Source organism: Mirounga angustirostris, unplaced genomic scaffold (assembly GCF_029215605.1).
Source record: "Mirounga angustirostris isolate CCGP_5_RB_7025 unplaced genomic scaffold, mMirAng1.0.hap1 SCAF_6, whole genome shotgun sequence".
Taxonomy (NCBI): Eukaryota; Metazoa; Chordata; class Mammalia; order Carnivora; family Phocidae; genus Mirounga; species Mirounga angustirostris.
Window position 1 is genome coordinate 91,876,765 of NW_026991714.1, and position 27,583 is coordinate 91,904,347.

Below are 27,583 nucleotides of genomic sequence, written 5' to 3' on the forward strand. Positions count from 1 at the left end.
AGTGCCACACACTAGATTTGGGGTGTATTTTGGTCTTTTAGAAGATAGTGACTCCCAAAATTTTAAAGAAAGAAAAACTTATATATGTACAAAAATAAGGGTTGATATGATGAAGGGATGGAATATGACTGTAGAAATGGAAATTATAAAAATTTTATAAAAGGAATTGATAAGAAGTTGTTTGAAAAAAGAAAGAAGAGGATTTAAAAGAAAGAAAAAGAAAAGAAAAAAAAAGGGAGAGGATGTGATCAGGCAGGGGAATAGAAAACACCATATACTAGAGATTTAGGGTATATTTTAATCTGTTAGAAGAAACTATCTCAAAATTTTAAAGAGAGAACAACTTAAATATATAAGCCAAAAATAGGGGTAACTACTATGAAGGGATAGAATATGACTCTAAAAATGAAAAATAAAAATGTTTTTTTATTTAAAAAAGGGATTGATAAGATGTTGGTTGAAAAAGGGAAAAAGAAAAATTCAAAAAGAAATAAAAAGACAAAAAATTAAAAAAAAATTAACTTTAAAAGACTAAAGAATCATGGTAAAAAAGCCGTGAATTCTATGTGCAGTAGTCCCCTAGCACTGGAGTTCTGCCGTTCTCATTGATCGGTAAACTTGGTCTTGGCTGGCTGTTCTCGCTGATCTTCTGGGGAGGGGCCTGTTGCCGTGGTTTCCAAATGTCTCTGCCGGAGGCGGAATTGCCCCGCCCTTGCCCCCTCCCGGCTAAGTAATCTGCTCGGGTTTGCTCTCCGGGGCTTTTGTTCCCTGCGAGCTTTCCGTACAGCTTTGGAGGCGGAGAGTGAAAATGGCGGCCTCCCAATCTCCACCCTGGAGGAGCCGAGAACTGGGGCCCCGCTCCTCAGTGAGCCCCCAGAGAAAAGCTGTCAGTCACTCCCTTCTCCCCGGTCTCCGGCCACACTCTGTGCTCACCCGGCCTGTGACCTCGCGTTTCTATCTCTGGCACCTGACTCGGTGTGGAGTCTCCAAACCCAGCAGATCACTGCGGTGCACTCCCACGCGGCTCCTCCCAGGGGAGGAAGGTGAGTCTCCCCAGATCTGCCGCTTGTTGGGTCCCTGCTGGAGGAGCAGTGGCCCAACTGTGCCGCGGATCACGGTTTATGGCAACCCTGAGCTGAGAGCCCGCGCCTGGGCTCCGCCTAGCAGCCAGCTTCCCTGCTCTGATACCTGGGAGCTCTGCCACACTCGGGCACCCCTGGTCTTTCTGTGAACCCGATGGTCCTGAGACCACACTGTCTCGGAGGGTTCCACCCCCGCTTAGCCACCAGAGTGACATCCCTCAGTGGAGCAGACTTTTAAAAGTTCCAATTTTGTGCTCCGTGGTTCTATCACTTGCCAGAAGCGGCCGACAGAGGCCCCTCCCTCACCGTCTATCCTCCCGAATATCGCCTCGGATTCACTTCTCCGCACGTCCTACCTTCCAGAAAGTGGTCGCTTTTCTGATGAGAGAGTTTTTGCTCTTCTTTTCTTCAATCTCCTGTTGAGTTTGTAGGTGTTCAGAATGGTTTGATCCCTATCCAGCTGAATTCCTGAGAGGAGACGAAATCCAGGTCTCCTACTCCTCCGCCATCTTGCTCCGCCCCCCTACAACATCCTTTCTTGATCAAAACTCTTCAGAGTATAGGGATAGAGGGTACATACCTCAAGATCATAAAAGCCATCTATGAAAAGCCCACAGCAAATATCATTCTCAATGGGGAAAAACTGAGAGCTTTCCCCCTAAGGTCAGGAACATGGCAGGGATGTCCACTATCACCACTGCTATTCAACATAGTACTAGAAGTCCTAGCCACAGTAATCAGTAAACAAAAAGAAATAAAAGGCATCCAAATTGGCAAAGAAGAAGTCAAACTCTCACTCCACTTCATGTGGAAAACCCAAAAGACTCCACCCCAAAACTGCTAGAACTCATACAGGAATTCAGTAAAGTGGCAGGATATAAAATCAATGCACAGAAATCAGTCGCATTTCTATACACCACCAACAAGAAAGAAGAAAGAGAAATTAAGGAGTGGATCCCATTTACAACTGCACCCAAAACCATAAGATACCGAGGAATAAATCTCAGCAAATAGGCAAAGAATCTGTACTCAGAAAACTATAAAATACTCATGAAACAAATTGAGGAAGACACAAAGAAATGGAAAAAAGTTCCACGTTCATGGACTGGAAGAACAAATATTGTGAAGATATCAATGCTACCTAGAGCAATCTACACATTCAATGCAATCCCTTTCAAAATACCATCCACTTTTTTCAAAGAAATGGAACAATTAATCCTAAAATTTGTATGGAACCAGAAAAGACCCCACATAGCCAGAGGAATGTTGAAAAAGAAAAGCAAAGCCAGTGGCATCACAGTTCTGGACTTCAAGCTCTATTACAAAGCTGTCACCATCAAGACAGTATGGTACTGGCACAAGAGCCGACACATAGATCAATGGAACAGAATAGAGAGCCCAGAAATGGACCCTCAACTCTATGGTCAACTAATCTTTGACAAAGCAGGAAAGAATGTCCAATGGAAAAAAGACAGTCTCTTCAACAAATGGTGTTGGGACAATTGGACAGCCACATGCAGAAGAATGAAACTGGACCATTTCCTTACACCACACACAAAAATAGACTCAAAATGGTTGAAAGACCTCAATGTGAGACAGGAGTCCATCAAAATCGTAAAGGAGAACACAGCAACCTCTTCAACCTCAGCCGCAGCAACTTCTTCCTAGAAACATCGCCAAAGGCAAGGGAAGCAAGGGCAAAAATGAACTATTGGGACTTCATCAAGATAAAAAGCTTTTGCACAGCAAAAGAAACAGTCAACAAAACCAAAAGACAACCGACAGAATGGGAGAAGATATGTGCAAATGACATATCAGATAAAGGGCTAGTATCCAAAATCTATAAAGAACTTACTAAACTCAACACCCAAAGAACAAATTATCCAGTCAAGAAATGGGCAGAAGACATGAACAGACATTTTTCCAAAGAAGACATCCAAATGGCCAACAGACACATGAAAAAGTGCTCAACATCGCTTGGCATCAGGGAAATCCAAATCAAAACCTCAGTGAGATACCACCTCACACCAGTCGAATGGCTAAAATTAGCAAGTCAGGAAATGACAGATGTTGGCAAGGATGTGGAGAAAGGGGAACCCTCCTACACTGTTGGTGGGAATGCAAGCTGGTGCAGCCACTCTGGAAAACAGTATAGAGGTTCCTCAAAAAGTTGAAAATAGAGCTACCATACGACCCAGCAATTGCACTACTGGGCATTTACCCCAAAGATACAAATGTAGGGATTCGAAGGGTTATGTGCACCCCAATGTTTATAGCAGCAATGTCCACCATAGCCAAACTATGGAAAGAGCCAAGATGTCCATCGACAGATGAATGGATAAAGAAGTGGTATATATACACAATGGAATATTATGCAGCTATCAAAAGGAATGAATTCTTGGCATTTGCAACAACGTGGATGGAACTGGATGCTATTATGCTGAGTGCAATAAGTCAATCAGAGAAAGGCATGTATCATATGACCTCACTGATATGAGGAATTCTTAATGTCAGGAAACAAACTGAGGGTTGCTGGAGTGGTGGCAGGTGGGAGGGATGGAGTCGCTGGGTGATAAACATTGGGGAGGGTATGTGCTATGGTGATCGCTGTGAATTGTGTAAGACTGATGAATCACAGAATTGTTTATATATATGTATATAAACATATACATATGTACCTCTGAAGCAAATAATACATTATATGTTTAAAAAAGAAGAAGAAGAAGAAGATAGCAGGAAGGGAAAAATGAAGGGGGGAAATCAGAGGGGGAGATGAACCATGAGAGACTATGGACTCTGAGAATCAAACTGAGGGTTTGGAGCACTGGGTGTTAAACGCAAACAATGAATCATGGAACAGTACATCAAAAACTCATGATGTTAATGTATGGTGATTAACATAACATAATTTTAAAAAAAGACAAAGAAAAGAAAAATAAAGATAAATATTCCAGGTTTCCATTATATAATGGCCACTAACAAATTCTAATTTCTCTGTATATATTCTCCCAAAAAACATACCAGTCAGGCAGGCATGCAAATAACATCATCACAGAGAATACTGAAAATATTCAAAGTATTTTTATGGGGTGAGAATAATTGAACTATAAAGCTGGAAACTCCAACAATGAAAATTAAAGACAATTTTGTTTATGTATATCAATGCATAACTCTAAAATAAAATATTGGCAAACAAACAAAATGGTGCATTTAAAAAAAGGTATCCTGACCAATTGGGGTATATACTACAACAATGCAAAAACTGTTCAACATTTTAAAAAGCCATAATTGTCAGAACATTAATATATTTAAGGAAACATTATCATGCTTCTCCCTAGATGCTTAAGAGGTATTTCAGAATTCAACAATTTCTAACTTAAAAAAAATTCTGAAATAAGATTTAATGAATTCATCCTAAGATGAATTATTCTAAAATGATTATGTTGTGTGTATGTGTATGTCTGTGTGTGTGTCAGTGTTTCCATTCCTCAACTCAAAATGTAACATTTATGTATACGGAAACACTTGATAAATTCTCACTGAGACAGCAGTAAGGGAACGATGCCTATCATTTGCATTACTTTATACTCTTATGTTAGAAATATTATCCCCCTCACACCAGTCAAAATAGCTAAAATTAACAATTCAGGAAACGACAGATGTTGGCAGGGATGCGGAGAAAGGGGAACCCTCCTACACTGTTGGTGGGAATGCAAGCTGGTGCAGCCACTCTGGAAAACAGTATGGAGGTTCCTCAAAAAGTTGAAAATAGAGCTACCATACGACCCAGCAATTGCACTACTGGGTATTTACCCCAAAGATACAAATGTAGTGATCCGAAACGGTAGTACGTGCACCCTGATGTTTATAGCAGCAATGCCCACCATAGCCAAACTATGGAAAGAGCCAAGATATCCATCGACAGATGAATGAATAAAGAAGATGTGACATATATATAAACAATAGGATATTATGCAGTCAAAAAAAAAAAAAACAACAACCCGAAAGCTTGCCATTTGCAATGACATGGTTGGAACTAGAGGGTATTATGCTAAGTGAAATAAGTCAATCAGAGAAAGACATGTATCATATGATCTCACTGATATGAGGAATTCTTAATCTCAGGAAACAGGGTTGCTGGAGTGGTGGGGGGTGGGAGGGATGGGGTGCCTGGGTGATAGACACTGGGGAGGGTATGTGCTATGGTGAGCGCTGTGAATTGTGTAAGACTGATGAATCACAGACCTGTACCTCTGAAATAAATAATACATTATATGTTAAAAAAAAAAGAAGATAGTAGAAAGGGAAAAATGAAGGGGGGGGAATCGAAGGGGGAGATGAACCATGAGAGACTATGGACGCTGAGAAACAAACTGAGGGTTCTAGAGGGGAGGGGGTGGGGGGATGGGTTAGCCTGGTGATGGGTATTAAAGAGGGCACATTCTGCATGGAGCACTGGGTGTTATACACAAACAATGAATCATGGAACACTACATCAACAACTAATGATGTAATGTATGGTGATTAACATAATAAAATAAAATTACAAAAAAGAAATATTATCCAATGTGACTATAAAAAATAATTAGGAATATGATAATTATAAAAGAAAAGACAAAAACATATCTTGATTTATAAATATGTATAAAATGTATGTATAAAATACATATAATACAAATATGTATAAAATGTATATAATATAAATGATATTTAAATATATAAAATAAATGAATTGTGTTAGTGTGCTAGAAAAGGATCAATGAAAATATGATTACAAATAGTAATATAATTCCATGATATGCCATGATATATAAAATTAATATGTAAAATTAATATCTCATATATATAAAAATTATTGGTTAGAAAAATAATAGAAGAAAAGATCCCACAACAAAAAAGTGTGAGAAAACAGAAATAAAATAATATATATAATCTGTACATGGAAAATTATAAAACACTATTGCAAGAAACAAAAATAAACTTGAACAGACAGAAAGACACCCTATATTCTTTTTTTTTATTATGTTATGTTAATCACTGTACATTCTTGGTTTCTAATTAGCACATTTACTTTATTGTATGATACACATAAACAGTATGGTTTAAAATTTTGTGTCAGTTCTTCTTTCTCTTTAGGATATGGTATAAGGATGTATAGTCAGTATACTGGGTCAAAGTGTTTTTGTAATATAATTTCAATATAGAACAAAAAAATAAGCACAAGATCAAAAATAAGGCTAACCCATCCTCCCACCCCCCTCCCCTCTAGAACCCTCAGTTTGTTTCTCAGAGTCCATAGTCTCTCATGGTTCGTCTCCCCCTCCGATTTTCCCCCCTTCATTCTTCCCCTCTTGCTATCTTCTTTTTTTTTTTTTAAACATATAATGTTTTATTTGTTTCAGAGGTACAGGTCTGTGATTCAACAGTCCTACACAATTCACAGCGCTCACCAAGACACCCTATATTCTTGGATTGAGTGATTCAATTCCTAAAGAGTCAATATTGTTTGAGTTAATATAAAAAATGACATATGAAAATATGTGATGTCAATAAAAATACTAATTTTTTTTTGTGAAGCTAGAAAATTCGAGTCTTGAAATACAGTAGCAAATAGTCAAGAAATTTTTGAAAAAGAAGAGCATATTAAATCATACTTTTGTAAAGTCACTATATTTAAACAGTGTGATATTACGTCTAAGAACAGACAGACAAAACAATGAAAGTGAATGGAAAGTATGGAGCAAGTATATATGGATTTTCCATATATGATAAGGTGGCATTTCAAATTACTGGGAAAAGCTGGACTTTTAAGTAAATTATCACAGGGCAGTTGGAAAGTAGGAATTATAATTCAAATTATGAAGCAATAATGGAAAATACCAATAAATTCAGCAAAAAAATATTTTGCACGGAAAAGGAAGAAATAAAACACCATATGGAAGCCAAAATACAACTCTATTCATCAACCTTTGCAAAGTTAAGTTGTATAACAGATGATCTCAAAATCTCAGTGGCCAGCAACAACAACTTGCCTCACTGGACAACTCTGGATTAAATGTGTTCCACATCATCCTGTCCCCTTTCATAGAGCCACCCCCTTATGAATCACTGCTATTCTTCCAACTGTCATTTAACACTCCCACATATGTTCATAAGGTTTCCATTTGCTTCACATCTTTGCCAACACCTGTTTTTAATTTTTGTTTTTCTGGTGGGTGTGCAGTAGTATCTCATTGTGGTTTTAATTTGCATCTCCTTAGTGACCAATGATGTTGAACATCTTTTCCTGGACTTGTTCATTTGCAAAGTATTTGCACATTTTTTACTTGGTTGTCTTCTTATTATTGAGTTGTAAGACTTCTCTGTATATTCTGAATCCAAGTAGTTTGTAACATATACATTTTGCAAATATTTTCTCACCATCTGTGACTTGCCATTTAATTTTCCTAAAGGAATTTTCTGACAAGCACAATTTTTTAATTTTGGGAATATTTAATTACAATTTATTTTTCTTTTGTGACTCCTATATTTTGTGTCCTGTCTACGTTACTTTGGCCTTACCCAAGATTGCAAAGATTTTCTCATATGTTTTTTTCTAGAAGTTTTCCACTTTTAAAGCCCTCGTGTTGAGGTCCATAATCCATTTTGAATCAAATTTTGTGTATAGTGTCAGGAAAATGCTAAAGCCCCCTTTTTTCCATATTGATATCCAGTTAACCCAATACCATTTATTGAAAAGACAAATTTTCCCTCATCAATTCATTTTGGTAAATTGTCAAAAACTAACTTACCATATAATTATACATCTATTTCTTAACTCCCAATTCCATAACATTGATCTAAATATCTGTATTGATGCCAATATTGTACTACCTTGTTAACTGTTTGAAGTCAGGGTGTATAAATCCTCCAAATGCATTCTTTTTTTTTCAAAATTTTATATTCTATATACTTCATATTCCCATATAAACTGTAGAATCAGTTTGACAATTTCTTTAAAAGTGTATATTGGGATTTTATTTGCAGTTGTGTTAAATTTATAAATAAATTTGGAGAGAATCAATACCTTAACAATATTTAGTCTCCCAATTCATGAACTTTGTATGGTTCCCCAACTATATATGTCCTCTTTAACTTCATTCAGCAATCTTTTCAATTTTCATTGTACAGGTATTGCACATGCTCTTAAAATTATCTCTAAGCATTATATAGATTTTTAATGCTATTGTATTTTCATTGCTAGTATCTAGAAACTCAGTTTGTTTTGGTATACTTGTCTTGGGTTATCATGTGATGCTGTTATATTCACTCAAAAGTTAGAGTTAGAGTAGGTTTTTTTTTTTTTTTTCAGTAGCATCCTTAGGAATTTCTATGTACATCATGATAATAGTCACAAAGTAAAAGCAGTTTTATGTCTTTCTTTCCTGCGTGTGTGTGTGTGTGGGGGGGTGTTTTCCTTGCTTTACTGCACAGGCTAGGATTTCCAATGTAATGTAAAATAAAATAAATGTGGCAGACATTCTTGACTTATTCCCAGTCTTAGAGCAGGAGACTATTTAATCTTTTACTACTAAGTATGGTGTTAACTGAATGTTTCCTTCTCTTACCCTAATATTTACATTTGGTTGAGAGCTTTTAGAATCAGTGGATGATGCATTTTGTAAAATTTTGTTTTTACTACATCTATTGAAATGATCATATGCTTTTCTCCTTTATTCTCTTTATATGGGAGAATTATATTGAGTTTAGAATGTTAAACAAACCTTATGATCCTGGAATAATACCGTACTTGATTATTACATATTATCTGTTTTTTATATTGCTTGATTTAGTTTTCTAATCTGGTTAAGGATTTTGCATCTAGTATTTTGAAGGATACTGGTCTTTAGCTTTGTCTTGTAATGTCTTTGTCTGAAGATGATAACAGGATAATCCTGGACTCATAAAGTGGTTTGGAAATTATTGCATCCTTCTCTATTTTCCAAGAGAATTTATGTGTGATTGGTATTATTCCTTTCTTAAATATTCAATGGAATTTTCCTAGGAAGCCACCTGGGCCTGGAGTTTTCTTCCGGGAGAGCTTTTAAGTAATGAATTCAATTTCTTTAGTAAATATAGAACTATTTAGGTGTTTGTTTCTCTGTGAGCTAGTTTTGTAGTTTACACCATCAAGGAGTTTGTGTAATTCATTTACATTCCCAAGTTTATTGAGATAAAGTTGTTCATCATATTTCCTTATTATTCTTTTAATGACTGTCAGATCAGCAGTGATGTTTCTTATTTTATTCCTGATAATGGTCATTTGTGTCTTCTCTCTCTCTGGGTTTTTTTTTTTTTTTTGATCCATCTACTTAGTTTATCACTTTTGTTGACATTTTCAAAGAATCAGAATTCAAAATTCAAAATTCAGAATTCAAAATCAGAATTCAATTATTTTCTAAATTTTATTGATCTCTATTTTTTCTTTAAGTTTGTTTTCATCTTTATGAATTTGCTTGCTTTAATTTTTTATTTGTTCTTTTTTTTAGCTTTTTATAAGGGAAGTTTAGATCATTGATTGTGTACTCTTTGCACTTTATTAATATAAGCCTATTAATATATAATATATAAACAGTGCTTTAACTGTATCACACAAATTTTGAAAAATGGAGTTGTTTTCCTTATATATAGTCCCAAATATTTACTAATTTCTCTTGGAATTTCTTCTTTGACCCAAGGGCAATTTAGAAATGTGCTGATCATTTTGAGGTTTTCCCATTTATCATTTACTCATTGATTTTTTTTTTGCTTAATTCTGCTATAGAGAAGATATTCTATATGACTTCAATCCTTTAATATTTATTATTAAATTCATCTACTTGTATTATGATCCTGTGTGTTAGACAGAAAGTGGCCCCCCAAGATGTGTATGTCAGAATCTCCAAGCCTGTGAACTCCCGGAAACTTACACATCAAAAGGGTGATTACAGAGGTGATTAAATTAGGATCTTGAGATAGGAGATTGTGGATTATCTGTATGACAGTATAAAGATATGTAGAATTTTGCTAGATATTGCCTATTCTTCTCCATAAAGAATTATGCTATTTTTCATTATCACCTACAATATACGTTATTGTCTCTATCCCTACCGCCTTGCTAGTAGAGCATATTGTCAAATTTTTGGATTTTTGCCAGTGTGGACAAATCAAATATTGTACCTCTAATCAGTTTTAATTTATATTTGATGTACAGTGATTAAGCTAAGCCTATTTTCATATACTGAGTCATTTGCATTTCTTTTCTAGGTGAACTGTTTATATATCTCTCGTGTTCTTTGTTGTTTTTTATATTTTCTTCTTCTAGTAACTGTTTTTGTTTGGGGTATTAACCATTTGCTTATGATGAAAACTGCAAGCATTTTTCCCCAAGTTTATCATTCATCTCTACTTTGTTTGTGGTGTTTTTTTCCAGTGTTTAAATTACTTTTGACCTAAGAATTTCAATATAGAACAAACAAAATAATATAATAAGAATATAATAAGGGATGCACTATATCATTAAATTTGAATCATAAATAATAATATCAACTCAATATTTAAGTATACTTATATTTACATATGTCCTAGTTTTATCCACTGAAATGCTTCTGGAAGCAATAAGAGCTCAGTAAAAATGAATACTCCTAACATACAAATCTTGGTTTCTGACTACCAATTCTCAGTAAAAGAAATCATAGGTCCTTCAGGAAATTTGAATTCAGATCTGGAGCCAGAAAATACAAGGTGAAGCTGTAACATCTTATGATGCCATCAAGCAAAATTTATGTCAAAAGGACACAGACATTTTTAAGGGACTTATTCTAGTCACTTTTAAGATACTAATATTTAAATATTAAGATTTGAGTAGTGCTCATTTTGGCAGCACATATACTAAAATTGGAACAATACAGAGAAGATTGGCATGGACCCTACAAGAGGATGACATGCAAATTTGTGAAGTGTTCCATAATTTTTAGGGGAAATAGGATCTAGTGTCCTTTGGGTTTTGCTTGTTTTTGTTTTGTTTTGTGTGTGTTTGGGGTTTTTTTGTATACAGAAAGAGCAATATTTAAATTTATTTTATATATTTTATATATTTTTTAATTTTTAACTTTTTTCTTTTTCTTTTCTTCTTTCTACTTTTTTTTCCTATCAAACTTCTCTAACAAGCAGACCAAAACGTACCTAGGATCTAGCTTCCTTTATTTATTTTATTTTATTATCTTATTTTTTAATTTTAAAAAATTTTATTTTGTTTGATTTTGCTTTTGTTTTTTGCTTTTTTGTTTTTGTTTTTTCCTCCAAAATGGCAATATGGAGGAATTCACCCCAAGAGAAAGAACATGGCCAGAGCTTTAGTCAATACAGGTATAAGTAGGATGTATGAAATAGATTTTAAAACAATAATTATAAGGATATCAGCTGGGCTTGAATAAAGCATAGAAGACACTAGAGAATCCTTTACTGCAGAGATAAAAGAACTAAAATCTAGTCAGGCCAAAATTAAAAATGCTATAACCAAGATGCAAGCCCAAATGGATGCCATAAAAATGAAGATGGATGAAACAGAGGAATGAATCAGTGATATAGAGGATAAAATTAAGGAAAATAATGAAGCTGAAAAGAAGAGGGACACAAAGGCAATGGGTCATGAAGGTAGACCTAGGGAACTCAGCAACTTATTAAAATAGAATAATGTTCATATCATAGGAGTCCCGGAAGATGAAGAGAGAAAAGGGGGCAGAAGGTTTATTTGAGCAAATTATAGCAGAAAACTTTCCTAATCTGGGGAAGGATACAGGCATCAAAATCTAAGAAGCACAGAGAACTCCCATTAAATTCAATAAAAACGGACCATCCCCAAGGCATATCATAGTCAAATTCACAAAATACACAGACAAGGAAAGAATCCTGAAAACAGCAAGGGAAAAAAGTCTTTGGCAGGCCAAAAGACAGTGGCAGGGTATATTCAGTGTGCTGAATGGGGAAAATACCCAGCCAAGAGTACTTTATCCAGCAAAGGTTGTCATTCAGAAGAGAAGGAGAGATAGAGTTTCCCAAACAAAAACTAAAGGAGTTCGTGACCACTAAACCAGCCCTGCAAGAAATATTAAGGGGGACTCATTGAGTGGGGGAAAAAAAGACCAAAAACAACAAAAGACTAGAAAAGAACAGAGACTATCACCAGAAACACCAACTCTACAGTGACATAAAATTCAAATCTTATAATAACCACTTTGAATGTAAATGAACTAAATGCTCCAATCAAAAGACATAGGGTATCAAAATACATTAAAAATAAAAATGATCCATCTATATGCTGCCTACAAGAGACTCATTTTAGACCTAAAGACATTGGCAGATTAAAAGTGAGGGGATGGAGAATGATTTATCATGCTAATGGATGGCAAAAGAAAACCAAAGTAGCCATACTTAAATCAGACAAACTAGATTTTAAACTAAAGACTGTAACAAGAGATGAAGGGTATTATATCATAATTAAAGGATCTACCCATCAAGAAGATCTAACAATTGTAAATATTTATGCTCCCAACTTGGAAGCACCCAAATATTTTAATCAATTAATAATAAACATAAAGAAACTCATGGATAATAATACATTAATAGTAGGGGACTTTAACACCCCACTTACAGGAATGGACAGATCACCTAAGCAGAAAATCAACAAGGAAACAATAGCTTTGAATAAAACACTGGACCAGATGGACGTAACAGATATATTCAGAACATTTCATCCTAAAGCAGCAGAATACACATTCTTTTCAAGTGCACACAGAACATTCTCCAGAATAGGTCACATACTGGGTCACAAATCATCCCTCAACAAGTACAAAAAGTTTGAGATCATACCATGCATCTTTCAGACACAATGCTGTGAAACTTGAAGTCAACCACAAGAAAAAAATTGGAAAGACCAAATAACATGGAGGCTAAAGAACATCCTACAAAAGAATGAATGGGTTAATCAGGAAATTAAAGAAGAAATAAAAAGCACATGAAAGCAAATGAAGATGAAAACACAACTCTCCAAAACCTTTGGGAGGCAGCAAAAGCAGTCCTAAGAGGGAAGTATATTGCCATACAGGCCTACCTCAAGAAGCAAGAAAAGTCTCAAATACACAACCTAACCTTACACCTAAAGGAGCTAGAAAAGAAACAGCAAATAAAGCCTAAAGCCAGCAGAAGAAGGGAAATAACAAAGATGAGAGCAGAAATAATATAGAAATAAACAAACAAAAAGCCTCAGTAGAACAGATCAAGAAAACTAAAAGGTGGTTCTTCAAAAGAATTAATAATATTGATAAACCCCTAGCAAGACTTATCAAAAAGAAAAGAGAAAGGATGAAAGTAGATAAAATCACTAATGAAGGAAGAGAGAACACAACCAACATCACAGAAATACAAGCAATTATAAGAGAATACTATGAAAAATTACATGGCAACAAACTGGGCAATTTGGAAGAAATGGACAAATTCTTAGAAACTTACAAACTACCAAAACTGAAATAAGAAGAAATAAAAAATTTGAACAGATCCATAACCAGCAAAGAAATTGAATCAGTAATCAAAAACCTCCCAAGAAACAAAAGTCCTGGGCCATATGGCTTCCCAGAGGAATTCTACCATTTAAAGAAGCATTAATACCTATTCTTCTCAAACTGTTCCAAAAAATAGAAATGGAAGGAGAACTTCCAAACTCATTCTATGAAGCCAGCATTACCTTGATTCCAAAACCAGACAAAGACCCTACTAAAAAGGGGAATTACAGGCCAATAACCCTGATGAACATGGATGCAAAAAATCTCAATAAACTACTAGCAAATCGAATGCAACAGTTAGGCCAATAACCCTGATGAACATGGAGCAAAAATTCTCAATAAACTACTAGCAAATCAAATGCAACAGTACATTAAAAAAATTACTCACCATGATCAAGTGGGATTTATTTCTAGGCTGTAGAGGTGGTTCAATATTTGCAAATCAATCAACCTGATGCACTACATTAATAAAAGAAATGATAAGAACCATATGATCCTGTCAATAGATGCAGAAAAAGCATTTGACAAAATACAGAATCCATTCTTTTTTTTTAATTTTATTTTATGATGTTATGTTAATCACTGTACATTACATCATTAGTTTTTGATGTAGTGTTCCATGATTCATTGTTTGCGTATAACACCCAGTGCTCCATGCAGTATGTGCCCTCTTTAATACCCATCACCAGGCTAACCCATGCCCCCACCCCCCTCCCCTCTAGAACGCTCAGTTTGTTTCTCAGAGTCCATAGTCTCATAGTCCAATCATCTCTTCCTCCGATTTCCCCCCCTTCCTTTTTCCCTTCCTGCTATCTTCTTCTTTTTTTTTTTTCTAACATACAATGTTTTATTTGTTTCAGAGGTACAGGTCTGTGATTCATCAGTCTTACACAATTCACAGCACTCACCATAGCATATACCCTCCCCAATGTCTATCACCCAGCCACCCCATCCCTCCCACCCCCACCTCTCCAGCAACCCTCAGTTTGTTTCCTGAGATTAAGAATTCCTCATATCAGTGAGATCATATGATACATGTCTTTCTCTGATTGACTTATTTCGCTCAGCATAATACCATCCAGTTCCATCTATGTCATTGTAAATGGCAAGATTTCATTCCTTTTGATGGCTGCATAATATTCCATTGTGTATATATATATATATATATATATATATACACCACCTCTTCTTTATCCATTCACCTGTCGATGGACATCTTGGCTCTTTCCATAATTGGCTATTGTGGACATTGCTGCTATAAACATTGGGGTGCATGTACCCCTTCGGATCCCTACATTTGTATCTTTGGGGTAAATACCCAATAGTGCAATTGCTGGGTCAGAGGGTAGCTCTACTTTCAACTTTTTGAGGAACCTCCATACTGTTTTCCAGAGTGGCTGCACCAGCTTGCATTCCCACCAACATGTAGGAGGGTTCCCCTTTCTCTGCATCCCTGCCAACATCTGTCATTTCCTGACTTGTTAATTTTAGCCATTCTGACTAGTGTGAGGTGGCATCTCATTGAGGTTTTGATTTGGATTTCCCTGATGCCGAGCAATGTTGAGCACTTTTTCATGTGTCTATTGGCCATTTGGATGTCTTCTTTGGAAAAATGTCTGTTCATGTCTTCTGCCCATTTCTTGATTGGATCATTTGTTCTTTGGTGTTGTCAAACTCAACACCCAAAGTACAGCATCCATTCTTGATAAAAACCCTCAACAGAGTAAGGATAGATGGAACATACCTCAATATCATAAAGGCCATATATGAAAGACCCACAGCTAATATCATCCTCAATGGTGAAAAACTGAGAGCTTTTCCCCTACAGTCAGGAACAAGACAAGGATGTGCACTCTTACCATTACTATTTAACATAGTATTGAAAATCTTAGCCTTAGCAATCAGAAAACAAAAAGAAATAAAAGGCATCCAAATCAGCAAAGAAATCAAACTTTCATTATTTGCAGATGACATGATACTCTATGTAGAAAGCCTGAAAACCTCCACCAAAAAATTACTAGAACTAATACATGAATCCGGCAAAGTGGTAGGATATAATACCAATGTGCAGAAATCTGTTGCATTTTTGTACACCAGTAATGAAGCAAAAGAAAAGGAAATCAAGGAATCAATCCTATTTGCAATTGCAGCAAAAAGAGTAGGATACTTAGGAATAAACCTAACTAAAGAGGTAAAAGATCTGTGCTCTGAAAACTATAAAACACTTATGAAAGAAACTGAAGAGGACACAAAGAAATAGAAAAACATTGCTTTTCATGCTCATGGAGTGGAAAAACAAACAATGTTTAAATGTTTAAACAAAGTAATCTACACATTTAATGCAATCCCTATCAAAATACCACCAGCATTTTTCACAGAGCTAGAACAAACAATCCTAAAATTTGTATGGAACCACAAGAGACCCCAAATAGCCAAAGCAATCCTGAAAAAGAAAAAAACAAAACTGGAGACACTGTGATTCCAGATTTCAAGCTATATTACAAAGCTGTAGTCATCAAGACAGTATGGTACTGGCACAAAAAACAGACATATAGATCAATGGAACAGAATACAGAACCCAGAAATGGACCCTCAACTTTATGGTCAACTAACCTTTGACAAAGCAGGAAAGAATATCCAATGGAAAAAAGTCTCTTCAACAAATGGTGTTGGGAAAACTGGACAGCAACATGCAGAAGAATGAAAATGGACCACTTTCTTACACCATACACAAAAATAAATTTAAAATGAATGAAAGACCTAAATGTGGGACAGAAAACCATCAAAATATTAGAGCAGAACACAGGTAGCAAGCCTGACCTCAGCCGTAGCAACTTCTTACTAGACACAGGAAATAAAAGCAAAAATAAACTATTGGGACTACATCAAGATAAAAAGCTTCTGCACAGTGAAGGAAACAATCAACAAAACTAAAAGGCAGCTTGTGAAATGGGAGAAGATATTTGGAAATGATATATCTAATAAAAGGTTAGTATCCAAAATCTATAAAGAACTTATTAAATTCAACACCCCAAAAACAAATAATCCAGTTAAGAAATGGGCAGAAGACATGAATGGACACTTTTCCAGAGAAGACTTTTCCAGATGGCTAATAGACACATGAAAAGATGTTCAACTTCACTCATCATCAGGGAAATATAAATCAAAACCATGATGAAATACCACCCCTCACCTGTCAGAATGGTTAACAATATGAGAAACAAAAGGTCTTTGCAAGGATGTGGAGAAAGTGGAACCTTCTTACACTGTTGGTGGGAATGCAAATTGGGGCAGCCACTCTGGAAAACAGTATGGGGGTGTCTCAAAAAGTTAAAAATAGAACTACTCTGTGATCCAGCAATTGCACTACTAGGTATTTACCAAAAGGATACAGAAATACAGATTTGAAAGGATACATGCACCTCAATGTTTATAGCAGTATTATCAATAATAGCCAAACAATGGAGAGAGCCCAATGTCCAGCGACTGATGAATGGATAAAGATGTGGTGTGTATATATATATATACACTGGAATATTACTCAGCCATCAAAAAAATGAAATCTTGCCACTGGCAATGACGTGAATGGAGCTACAGTGTATTATGCTAAGTGAAATAAGTAAGAGAAAGACAAATACCATATGATCTCACTCATATGTGGAATTTAAGAAAGAAAAAAGATAAACATATGGGAAGGTGGAAAAAAGGAGAGAAGGAAACAAACCATAAGAGACACTTAATGATAGAGAACAAACTGAGGGTTGATGGAAGGAGGTAAGTGGGGGAGGGGCTAGATGGGTGATGGGTATTAAAGAGGGCACTTGTTGTGATGAGCACTGGATGTTGAATGTAAGTGATGAATCACTGAATTCTATTCCAGAAATCAATTTTGCACTGTATGTTAACTAAAATTCAAATTAAAAAACCCACAGATATATACAGTATAATTGGATACTCAGAGGAAGTGTGATGTACTGAAATACACATAAAATTTGGAGTGAGAGAAAAAAAGATTTGAGTATCAAATAGGATAATTTTATAATTCTTTGAATATAAAAGATTTGAATATCAAAAAGCATAACTAAGTTTTTGTAAAACATTGAATAAATAAACATAGGATTCTCATAATGAAAGAGAGAGACAGTGAGAGAGAGAGAAATTCAAGGTGACTAATACATGGAATGATCTTATAAAATTTATTACTCAGTCTAATTTTTCTAGACTGAATGGGAGCACAATAACATTTATGCTGGGAAAAGAGACATACCCAGGACTGTTGAGGATAAACTGGAATATATAGTCATCTTGCTATTACACCAATTCCTTACTCTGACAGCTGGTAATTAAAAGGAAGGAGGGTTCCCCTTTCCCTGCATCAATTTTTAGGAGGAAAAGCATTTTTTTCACAAAAGAATATCAGTTAATAAGCATATAAAATATAATAGTATTACAAAATCATAGTTTCCTGACCATGTCCATGAAATCAGTAATCCAGGCAAAGATTATTTCTAAAAAGGTTAAAATCATTAGGCAATAGTTGCTGGAATACAAGATATACACATGTTGCCAAAGGAAAATATGTCTTACAATGGAGAGGTCACTGGTCATCAAATCTACTGAGTGATCAAACTTAGCATCACTAGTACTGGGATAACCTGACGTCATGTGACTCTTGATATGATGCAAAGCAAACTACACAACATCACCTATGAAATACCATCTTCCAAAACATTTACTGTGAATCTGGTTTTTAGACACACATTCCAGTTTTCCAGAAATAAGGGATAGAGAAAAACAGTAAAAACACCAAAAGGAAAACAGATACTTTCAAAATGTGGGACTATCTATGAAAAAATTTACTTGGTCTTTTTAAAAAGTCAATGTAATTAAATACCTAAATAAATTAATTGCTAGGAGACTATTCTCAATGTATGAATACCAGCAATAAAGCAAGCAACTGTAAATATGGTCATTACCAATTGCTGAATCTTGATGAAGGGCATTTATTTTTGTTAAGTTTTCTTGCATGTTTGAAATTTTTCATAATAAAAAATTAGGAAAAAATCTGGTTGTTTGACAGTATTGTCTTGATTGGATATTGATCAGTTCAGTCAAAATAGCTAAAATGATAGTATATCAACTTTAGATATTGAATTTTCTTCTCTTCATGATCACCTAATTAGTTAATAGGACTTATAATTTTTAGTGACTTGTTTCATTAATTTATCCTTATATTTGCAGAAGATAGAGCAATGGTCAAAATTGAAAAAATAAAATATTCATCATATCAGCAGGAATTTCTGCTTGATTTATATGCAAAGATGATGTCAGGGTTGTGATTTGGGCAACATAAAAAGGAATAGAAAGCCAGATAAGTAAGATTCTCTAGTCTTTTTTTCAATTTTAATTATGTATGTCACCGACAGTTCAAGCCAGCTGGTATGTTGAACTCAGAGCAAAAAAAGATAACATTAGGCATCAATTCTGTTTATCTTTGCAAACCAATATTTTGTCTCTTTAATTAAGCTTGGCTTGTGCCTATTAAGAAAAGAATGTCTAAAATTATTTACCTTTTCCCTCACCCAAAATTAAACAGGATGTCTTTTAAAGCTAACTCTTTGACACAACTTCCTGGTAAGTAAGTTTCATTACAATTCTCTTTCTTAAAGTTTTGCTATTTATAATTTCCATCAAAATGTTTAAGGCAAGTAGATAACAAAATATCTAGCTGCAAAGGAATTCTGATTTCTTCTTTTGTTATTAGCAGTTAAACACTCTTCTTTAGACTCTAAGATTAAACTCTGTCTCAGCATTGTGTGTCTTAGATTGGGAAATACTATAAAGCAGGAATAAGTAGAAATAGAACTAGTGCCTGACAGAGCACCATAAAATGGAAATGCTTAAGAGTAAGTTTTATATCGATGGTCATCATTTGAGAGTGAGGTCAATTATATTATGGATGTGGGCTTTGATTACCTGCTGGGACTAGGAACTCTTTTCACTGTGTTTTCACTTGGCCCTTCTCTGAGCATGTAGTGAGTAGTGATTTGCAAGATGAAATGAACTATTGACAACAGGGTAAAGAACATTCAAAAGATATTACTTGTTATCAGCAGTTCAGGAACTGGTATCATCTTCACAGACAAGAGTTTGGGGGAAAAATGTTTTTCCTGAAAAGGGCCACATAGTAAATAATCTAGGGTTTATAGGCCAGACTGTCTCTGTCACAGCAACTCAACTCTGCCATTACAATGCAAAAATAGCATAGATAATGCATAAATGTAGTGGTGTGGCTGTGCTGCAATAAAACTTTATTTATAAAAATAGGTAGCAGGTCAGAATCGACTTGGAAGCTGTATTTGCCAACTCCTAGCATAGATGAGCAAATCACTCAGTTAGCAGATGGCATCTGATGTAGAATTTTGTTCTTGAAAAAGCAGAATTGAGAAAGTTAAAATAAATTATCTTTGGAGGATAAGAAATTATTTATGATTTCCCATTTTGTCTTCTTAACAAGTTAACTCTCATTTGCTATTAGTATGAATGTGCAAAAGATAAAAAAAAATACGCTATATGACTCAACTAAAAACATATAACTGATTTGTATATTTTCATTCTTTTTGTCCCATGCAACCATGCAAATTTAACATTTCCCTCTTCTCAGAAGAGCAAAATGACACATTTTGGGGGTTTTAACTCAAACCTTGTTGGACAAAGGTCAAACACTGAGCAACAGAAGTTACTTATATGTGAGGGTTGTATGTAGAAATGTGGCAAAAAAAAAATATGAAATGAATAGGATGCTTTTAATGTATGCAGCATTGAAACATTGTGCTGGAGTGTAAAGAATATTTTCAATTCCAACAGTGGCCTTCCTACCTAATGGTTGCTTTCGGACACATACATTTCATAAGGATTGAAGACAACTTGTGGAATGCCCAGCTCAAAGCCTGGCATACAGTTCCTTAAAAAATAGTTGTTATACTAATGATGTAATGTATGGTGATTAACATAACAATAAAAAAGTTAAAAAAATTGTTGTTATATTTGAGAGAGACATGCATAGATTCAGATATGACCAGACAGCTTAAAATACTAAAATTGACCTTATGGGGCCAACAAAGCCCCCTGGAAATGTATCAGCCTGATACCTTGCTTACAACATTCCCAGCATCCTTACCAGGTGGGTAAAGAAGGTCACTTCCATAAAAAAAAAAAAAAAAAGAAAGAAAGAAAGAAAAGAAAAGAAAAAGAAGGTCACTTCCTGGCAGGTCCAAGAACCTGAGCCAATATGGCAGTCCAGTCAAAGCGTTGGTAATATAATCAATGTTTCCAATTGTACTTGTTACAAAGAGAACAGATTCTTGCTGAACTATGCAAATAAATATATTGCCATAAAAATATAAGGGCCTACTCTGAGAAGCTGTGTATGGATTCTGGGGACAGATTGTCTGGGTATGATTGAAGTTGTGTGACATTAGGCAAACAACTTAATAACCTCTCTGTACCTTAACTTCATCATCTATAAAGTAGGGATAATAATATCAACTTCCTAAGATTATATTGAGGAATAAATGAGTACATGTGTATAAAACACTTAGAAATGCTGGCATATGGTTAGGAAAATATAAGTGTTGAATGAATTTATATCAACTAGCCTTTAATCTGAAGTTGGAATTTATTTTATGACAGTTAAGTAAAGAGACTGAGGGAACCATGCAATTAATACCTATTCTTTTTTATTCTTTTCAAGATGGATTTTTAAATTTCTGGTAGCTATAACTGCTGCTCACAGGAGGACTGCAAATTTTCTACCCACTTGAAGTTACCCACAGACATGACTTTTTTGACCAATAATGTGTGAGAAGTGAAGACTGTGAGGACATGTCTTTCTCTTCCTTCCTTCCTTCCTTCCTTCCTTCCTTCCTTCCTTCCTTCCTTCCTTCCTTCCTTCCTTCCTTTCTTTTTTCCTAAGTAGGCTCCTTGCTGGGCCCAGCACAGGGCTTGAACTCATGACCTAAGATCAAGACCTGAGCTGAGATTAGAGTCAGTCTTAACCAACTGAGACAACCCAGCACCCTGTGTCTTTCTAATCTTAGATATTTCTTTGGTAATATTCATGGTGATGGATACTTATCAAAATCTAGGAAAATCATGATGACACTAAGCCTTGATGTAATGGAAATGTGAATATTTTACAAATATTAATTATGTTAGCAAACCATTTATTAATTTAACATATGAAATTCCTAAGAGAATAAAACTATCCGGTCCCCTCATTTGGTGATCTCTCAGATACAAAGAGAGAACTTAAAATATTTAATCTCTGATTACTAGCTTTCACTTTGCTGAATATTGTGGTCCAAAGGTTGTTTCATGTATCCCATCTTGTCTTTCTTTTCCATCTTCTTTCAATATAATACTGGCTTACCACTAGGCTTTTTGAAAAGTAACTAACTAAAATAAAATAAATAACGAAGGCTTCCATTAGAGAACAAGATATAGATTTTACACAAAAATTAGAACTCCAACAAGTTGTCTATAGATTTCTTTCCATCTTCTATAATGATAGCATGATTTATAGATTCTACAGACAGAGCTTATATTCTGGGTCTATATGAAAAGGACATGCCCTGTGCTAAGCATGTTATTTATATACCTCTTTCCATATACTCAACAATCCTATTTACCATACACCAAATATAATAAGATACCTATGAATAAACCTAACCAAAGAGGTGAAAGACCTGAACTCTGAAAACTATAAAAGACTGATGAAAGAAATTCAAGATGACATAAAGAAGCGGAAAAACATTCCATGTTTATGAATTGGAAGAACAAATATTGGTAAAATGTCTATACTGCCCAAAGTGATCTATACATTTAATGCAATCCCTTTCAAATTACCAACAGCATTTTTCATAAAACTAGAAAAAAAATTTAAATTTTTGTGGAACCACAAAAGACCCCAGCTAGCCAAAGCAATCTTGAATAAGGAAAACAAAGCTGGAGGCATCACAATTCAAGACTTTGAGTTATATTACAAAGCTGTGTTAGTCAAAGCAGTGTGGAATTGGCACAAAAATATACACATAGATCAATGGAACAGAATAGAAAATCCAGAAATGAACCCACAATTATATAATCAATTAATTTTTGACAAAGCAGAGAAGACTAACCAATGGAAAAAACACAGTCTCTTCAACAAATAGTGTTGGGAAAACTGGACAGCAACATGCAAAAGAAAGAAACTGGACCATTATATTACATCATACACAAAAATAGATTCAAAATGAATAAAAGACCTAAATATAAGACCTGAAACCATAAAAATCCTAGGAGAGAACACAGGTGCTAACTTCTTTGACACCAGCCATAGCAAAATTTTTCTAGATATGTCTCCTGAGGCAAGGGAAATGAAAGCAAATATAAACTATTAGGACTACATCAAAATAAAAAGCTTCTGCACAGCAAAGGAAACAGTCAACAAAACTAAAAGACAACGTACTGAATGGGAGAAAATATTTGCAAATGACATATATGATAAAAGATTAGTATCTAAAATATATAAAGAACTTATACAACTCAACACCAAAAAAACAAATAATTTGATTAAAAAATGGGCAGAAAAAATGAACAGGTATTTCTCCAAAGAAGACATACGGATGGCCAACAGACATGAAAAGATGTTCAACATCACTTACCATCAGGGGAATGCAAATCAAAACTACAATGAGATACCACCTCACATCTGTCAGAATGGCTAAAATCAACAACACAAGAAACAGCAGGTGTTGATGAGGATGCGGAGAAAAAGGAACCCTCTTGCCCTGTTGGTGGGAATGCAGATTGGTGCAGCTACCAATTGGTGCAGCCAAATGGTTCCTCAAAAAGTTAAAAATGGTACTTCCATGTGAGCCAGCAATTGCACTACTGGGTATTTACTCAAAGAACACAAAAACACTAACTCAAAGGGATATGTGCACCCCCATGTTTATAGCAGCACTATTAATAATAGTCAAGATATGGAAGCAGCCCAAGTGTCCATCGGTTGATGAATGGATAAAGAATAATGGAATATTATTCAGCCATGAAAAAAGAATGAGATCTTGCCATTTGAAATAACATGGATGGAGCTAGAGACTATAATTGTAAGTGAAATAAGTCAAGTCAGAGAAAGACAAATACCATATGATTTCATTCACATGTATAATTTAAGAAACAAAACAAATAAGCAAAGGAAAAAAACAAAAAAGAAGAGAGAAAAACCAAGAAACAGACTCTTAACTAGAGGAACAAATTGATCATTACCAGTGGGGAGGTGGATGGGGGGATGGGTGAAATAGGTGAGCACACTTGTTGTGATGAGTACCAGGTGATGTACAGAACTGCTGAATCACTATATTGTACAAGTTCTTGGGCAAAGACCTTGAATAGACATTTTTTCAAAGAAAACATACAAATTGTCGAAAAGTATGTGAAAAGGTGATCAATATCACTAATCACCAGGGAAATGCAAATCAAAACCACAGTTTTTACATCACTTCACTTGTTAGGATGACTGTTGTAAAAAGATATGAGTGGTAGTGAGGAATATGAGAAAAAGGTCCCTTGTGCACTATTGGTGGGAATGTGAATTAGTATCCCACTATGGAAAACAGTATGGAAGTTCCTCAAAAAAATTAGAACTACCCTAAGATCCAGCAGTCCCACTTCTGATTATATATATCTAAAGGAAATGAAATCACTATCTTGAAGAGATACCTGCACTCCTGCAGCATAATTCACAATAGCCAAGATATGGAAACAATATGTGTCCATTGATAGATGAATGGATAAAGAAATTGTAGTATAAATATACAATGGAATATTATTCAGCCATAAAAAGTAGGAAATTCTGTCATTTGTAAAATATGGTTGGACTTGGAGGGCATTATGTTAAATGAAACATCAGAAAGAGGAAGACAAATAAGTGTATGATCTCACTTATATGTGAAATCTAAAAAAGCCGAAGTCATAGAGTGTCTACTATGTATTGGTTCTGTACTAGATGCTAGGTGTACACTGGGCAGCCAAAAAGGCAAAATCCTTCGTGGTTATTAGGGACTGGGGAGTGGAAAAAATGAGGAGATGTTGGTCCAAGGGTACAAATTTCAGTTATAAAGATGAGTAAGTTATGGTGACAATAGTTAATGATACTGTACTGTAGATCTTAAATACTCTCACCACCATTATAGCAAAAAAAGTATAATTATGTGAGGTGATGGATGTGTTAACTTATTTTATTGTGATAATCATTGTGCAATGTATACATGTATCCAATCATCACACTGTTTATCTTAAACTTACACAATATTATATATCAGTTATATTTCAATAAAGCTGGAAAATAATTTTTTTTAATTTGGCAAAGGGCCCAAACAGATACTTTGAAAAGGAAGATCAATGAATGCCTAATAAGGATATAACAAAGTGTTCAACATCATTAGTCATTAGGAAACTTCAGTGAGATGCCATTCAAACCCAGTAAAATGGCTAAAATTAAAATGACTGGCAGAGTGAAAGTTGACAAGGAAGTAGAGAAACAGAAACTTTTGTACAACACTGGTGAGAACATAAAATGGTAAATATCTTTGGGAAAAGATTAAGTAGTTTAACTTAACTCTTACAGAGGTAAACATACCTTACCCTATGACCCAGCAATTCCGGTCCTAGCTAATCATCACAGTGAAATGAAAATATGTATGTTCCCTTAGCTCCCAAAGTAAATCATCAAAATCTGTTTGTATTAGTGAAATCTGCTTTTGGTATGCCTGGGATTGAGACATGTTTTAAAACACTGCTTTTTCAAAATAAACTTTAACTTCAAATAAAAGTGTAAATAATTTCCTGTCCATTGGGAGATTATTTCTGACTGAAAGAGTCATCAAAGCAAAAGTTTAAAACACTAAATTTTTCCCAAATGATTTTTCATGGGGTTCATTCCATTCAACCAACATTGTTTATTATCTCCTGTGCATAATCTATTATATTGGAATTAAAATGATAAAAAAAATTATCTGCCTTCACTGCACCCAAAACATAGTTGAGCAGATGAGCACATTGGTTTTTTAAGGTAGATAGTGATAGTTGCTACAGAAGCTAGAATGAATTTTCTATAAGAATATAGCTGTGAAAACAGAGATTAATTTGTCTGAGAGTATAGGGAAATTCTTTATAGACAATACAGAATTTGAACTGAATTTTAATAGGCAGATATGATGACAAAAATAAAAATTGTGTTAATTTCTTAAAACTTTGATGTGTTTGTTGGTAAATGTTGCATGAATTCACTCAATAGATATTAAATCAGCAAATAGTTACCAAGCGCTTAGTATGTCAAATTGGATAATTGACATACTAGGTATTTAGTAAGTACTTATATTTTATACACTTCCTTCCATTTCCACTAAAACAACGCCTAGTCCCAGACACCAGCTGTCTCCTACCTGGACTGAATGACTTCCTAAGTGTTGTCCTCTTTTTTTCTTTTAATTTCCTCTGATGCATTCTCCTCACAGTAGAATGATTTTTAAAAACCTTCTAGGAATATGTTATAAGGCGCTTAAGCAAATGATACCTGTTCTTGGAATGTTCTTTTCCCTGCTCTCATGTGTTTGTGTCCTTCTGGCACTTCAAATTCACATTCACATCTGTGGCACTTCCTTCTCCTGACAACTCTTCCCAATTCAAAACACATCTTCATTTTAGCACATTTCCATTTTAAATTTGTACTTAAAGGTTGGTATGTTTCCATATTTTAGTTCTCCCCAACAAGACTGTCAAGCACTTGAGGGCAAGGATTTTGCTTTTTTGGCTGCCCAGTGTACACCTAGCATCTAGTACAGAACCAATACATAGTAGACACTGAATAAATATTTGTTTGATGTTGTATTGTGGCAAAATCAGACATGATACTTGACTTCATGGAACTAACTGGCTTACAAGTGAGGCAAATATTAATCAAATAATCACAGAACTAAATAGAAAATTATAAATTGATAAGTGTTTGAAATATAGCATATGATTTTATGAGAACATGTACTAGAAGGATGAGACCTACCTAGAGGACTCAGGAAAGACTTTCGCAAGGAGGGTGCAATTGAGCTGAGATCTGAAAGATACCGGGAGAGGAGGGAAGAGGAGAGGTGAGAAGAGCCTTTCAGTAAGAGAGAACAACTTGTGAAAAAGCCTTGTTGTAGATCAAACATGATGGGTTAGAGCAATAGTTCTCAACTGGGGACATTTGTCAAGGTCTGGAGGTATTTTGAGTTGTCATAACAGAGTGGGATGTGCTACTGGCATCTAATGGGTAGAGGTCAGAGATGCGGCTAACCATCCTATAAAGAACAGCACAGCTCTCCACAATAATTATCCAGTCAAAATGTCAACAGTGCTAAAGTTGAGAAACCCTGGGTTACAGTATTATTTCTCAAACATTTTTTTTTTACTTTAGTAAGAAATAGATTTCACAACATAATCCAGTAAACAAACATACAAAATTAAAAACATTTGCATAAAATAATGCTTACCCTTTTTGCTTGTGATATACTCTATTTTCTATTTGATTCTGGTTTTTGATGCTGGTCTCAATTCACTAAGTTTATTTCATGACATACTATTAAGTCTCAATATGCAGCTAGAAAAATCCTATGTTGGAGAGCTGAAAGGCAGCAATTGGTTGGAACTCAGAAAGCAAGAGAAGACCCAGGAAGTGGTAATAATGGTGAGGCAGGCCAGGGTAAGACTCCTCAGGGACTTGTAGGCCATGTTAAGGATTTTGGTCTCTATCCTAAGAGTAACAGGAAGACACTGAAGGATTGTGAGCAAGGGTATGACATAATTAGATCTTTATTATAGTACAGAGCAGCACTGTCCAACAGA

General features: G+C 35.0%; 1 non-coding gene across 1 annotated transcript; it reads left to right on the forward strand.

Moving 5' to 3' along the window:
* Positions 1-10,967: 10,967 nt before the first annotated feature.
* On the forward strand, positions 10,968-11,074 carry LOC123847189 (U6 spliceosomal RNA). The gene has a single exon (XR_006791443.1). It is a non-coding gene; the product is annotated as a U6 spliceosomal RNA (small nuclear RNA).
* Positions 11,075-27,583: the final 16,509 nt, after the last annotated feature.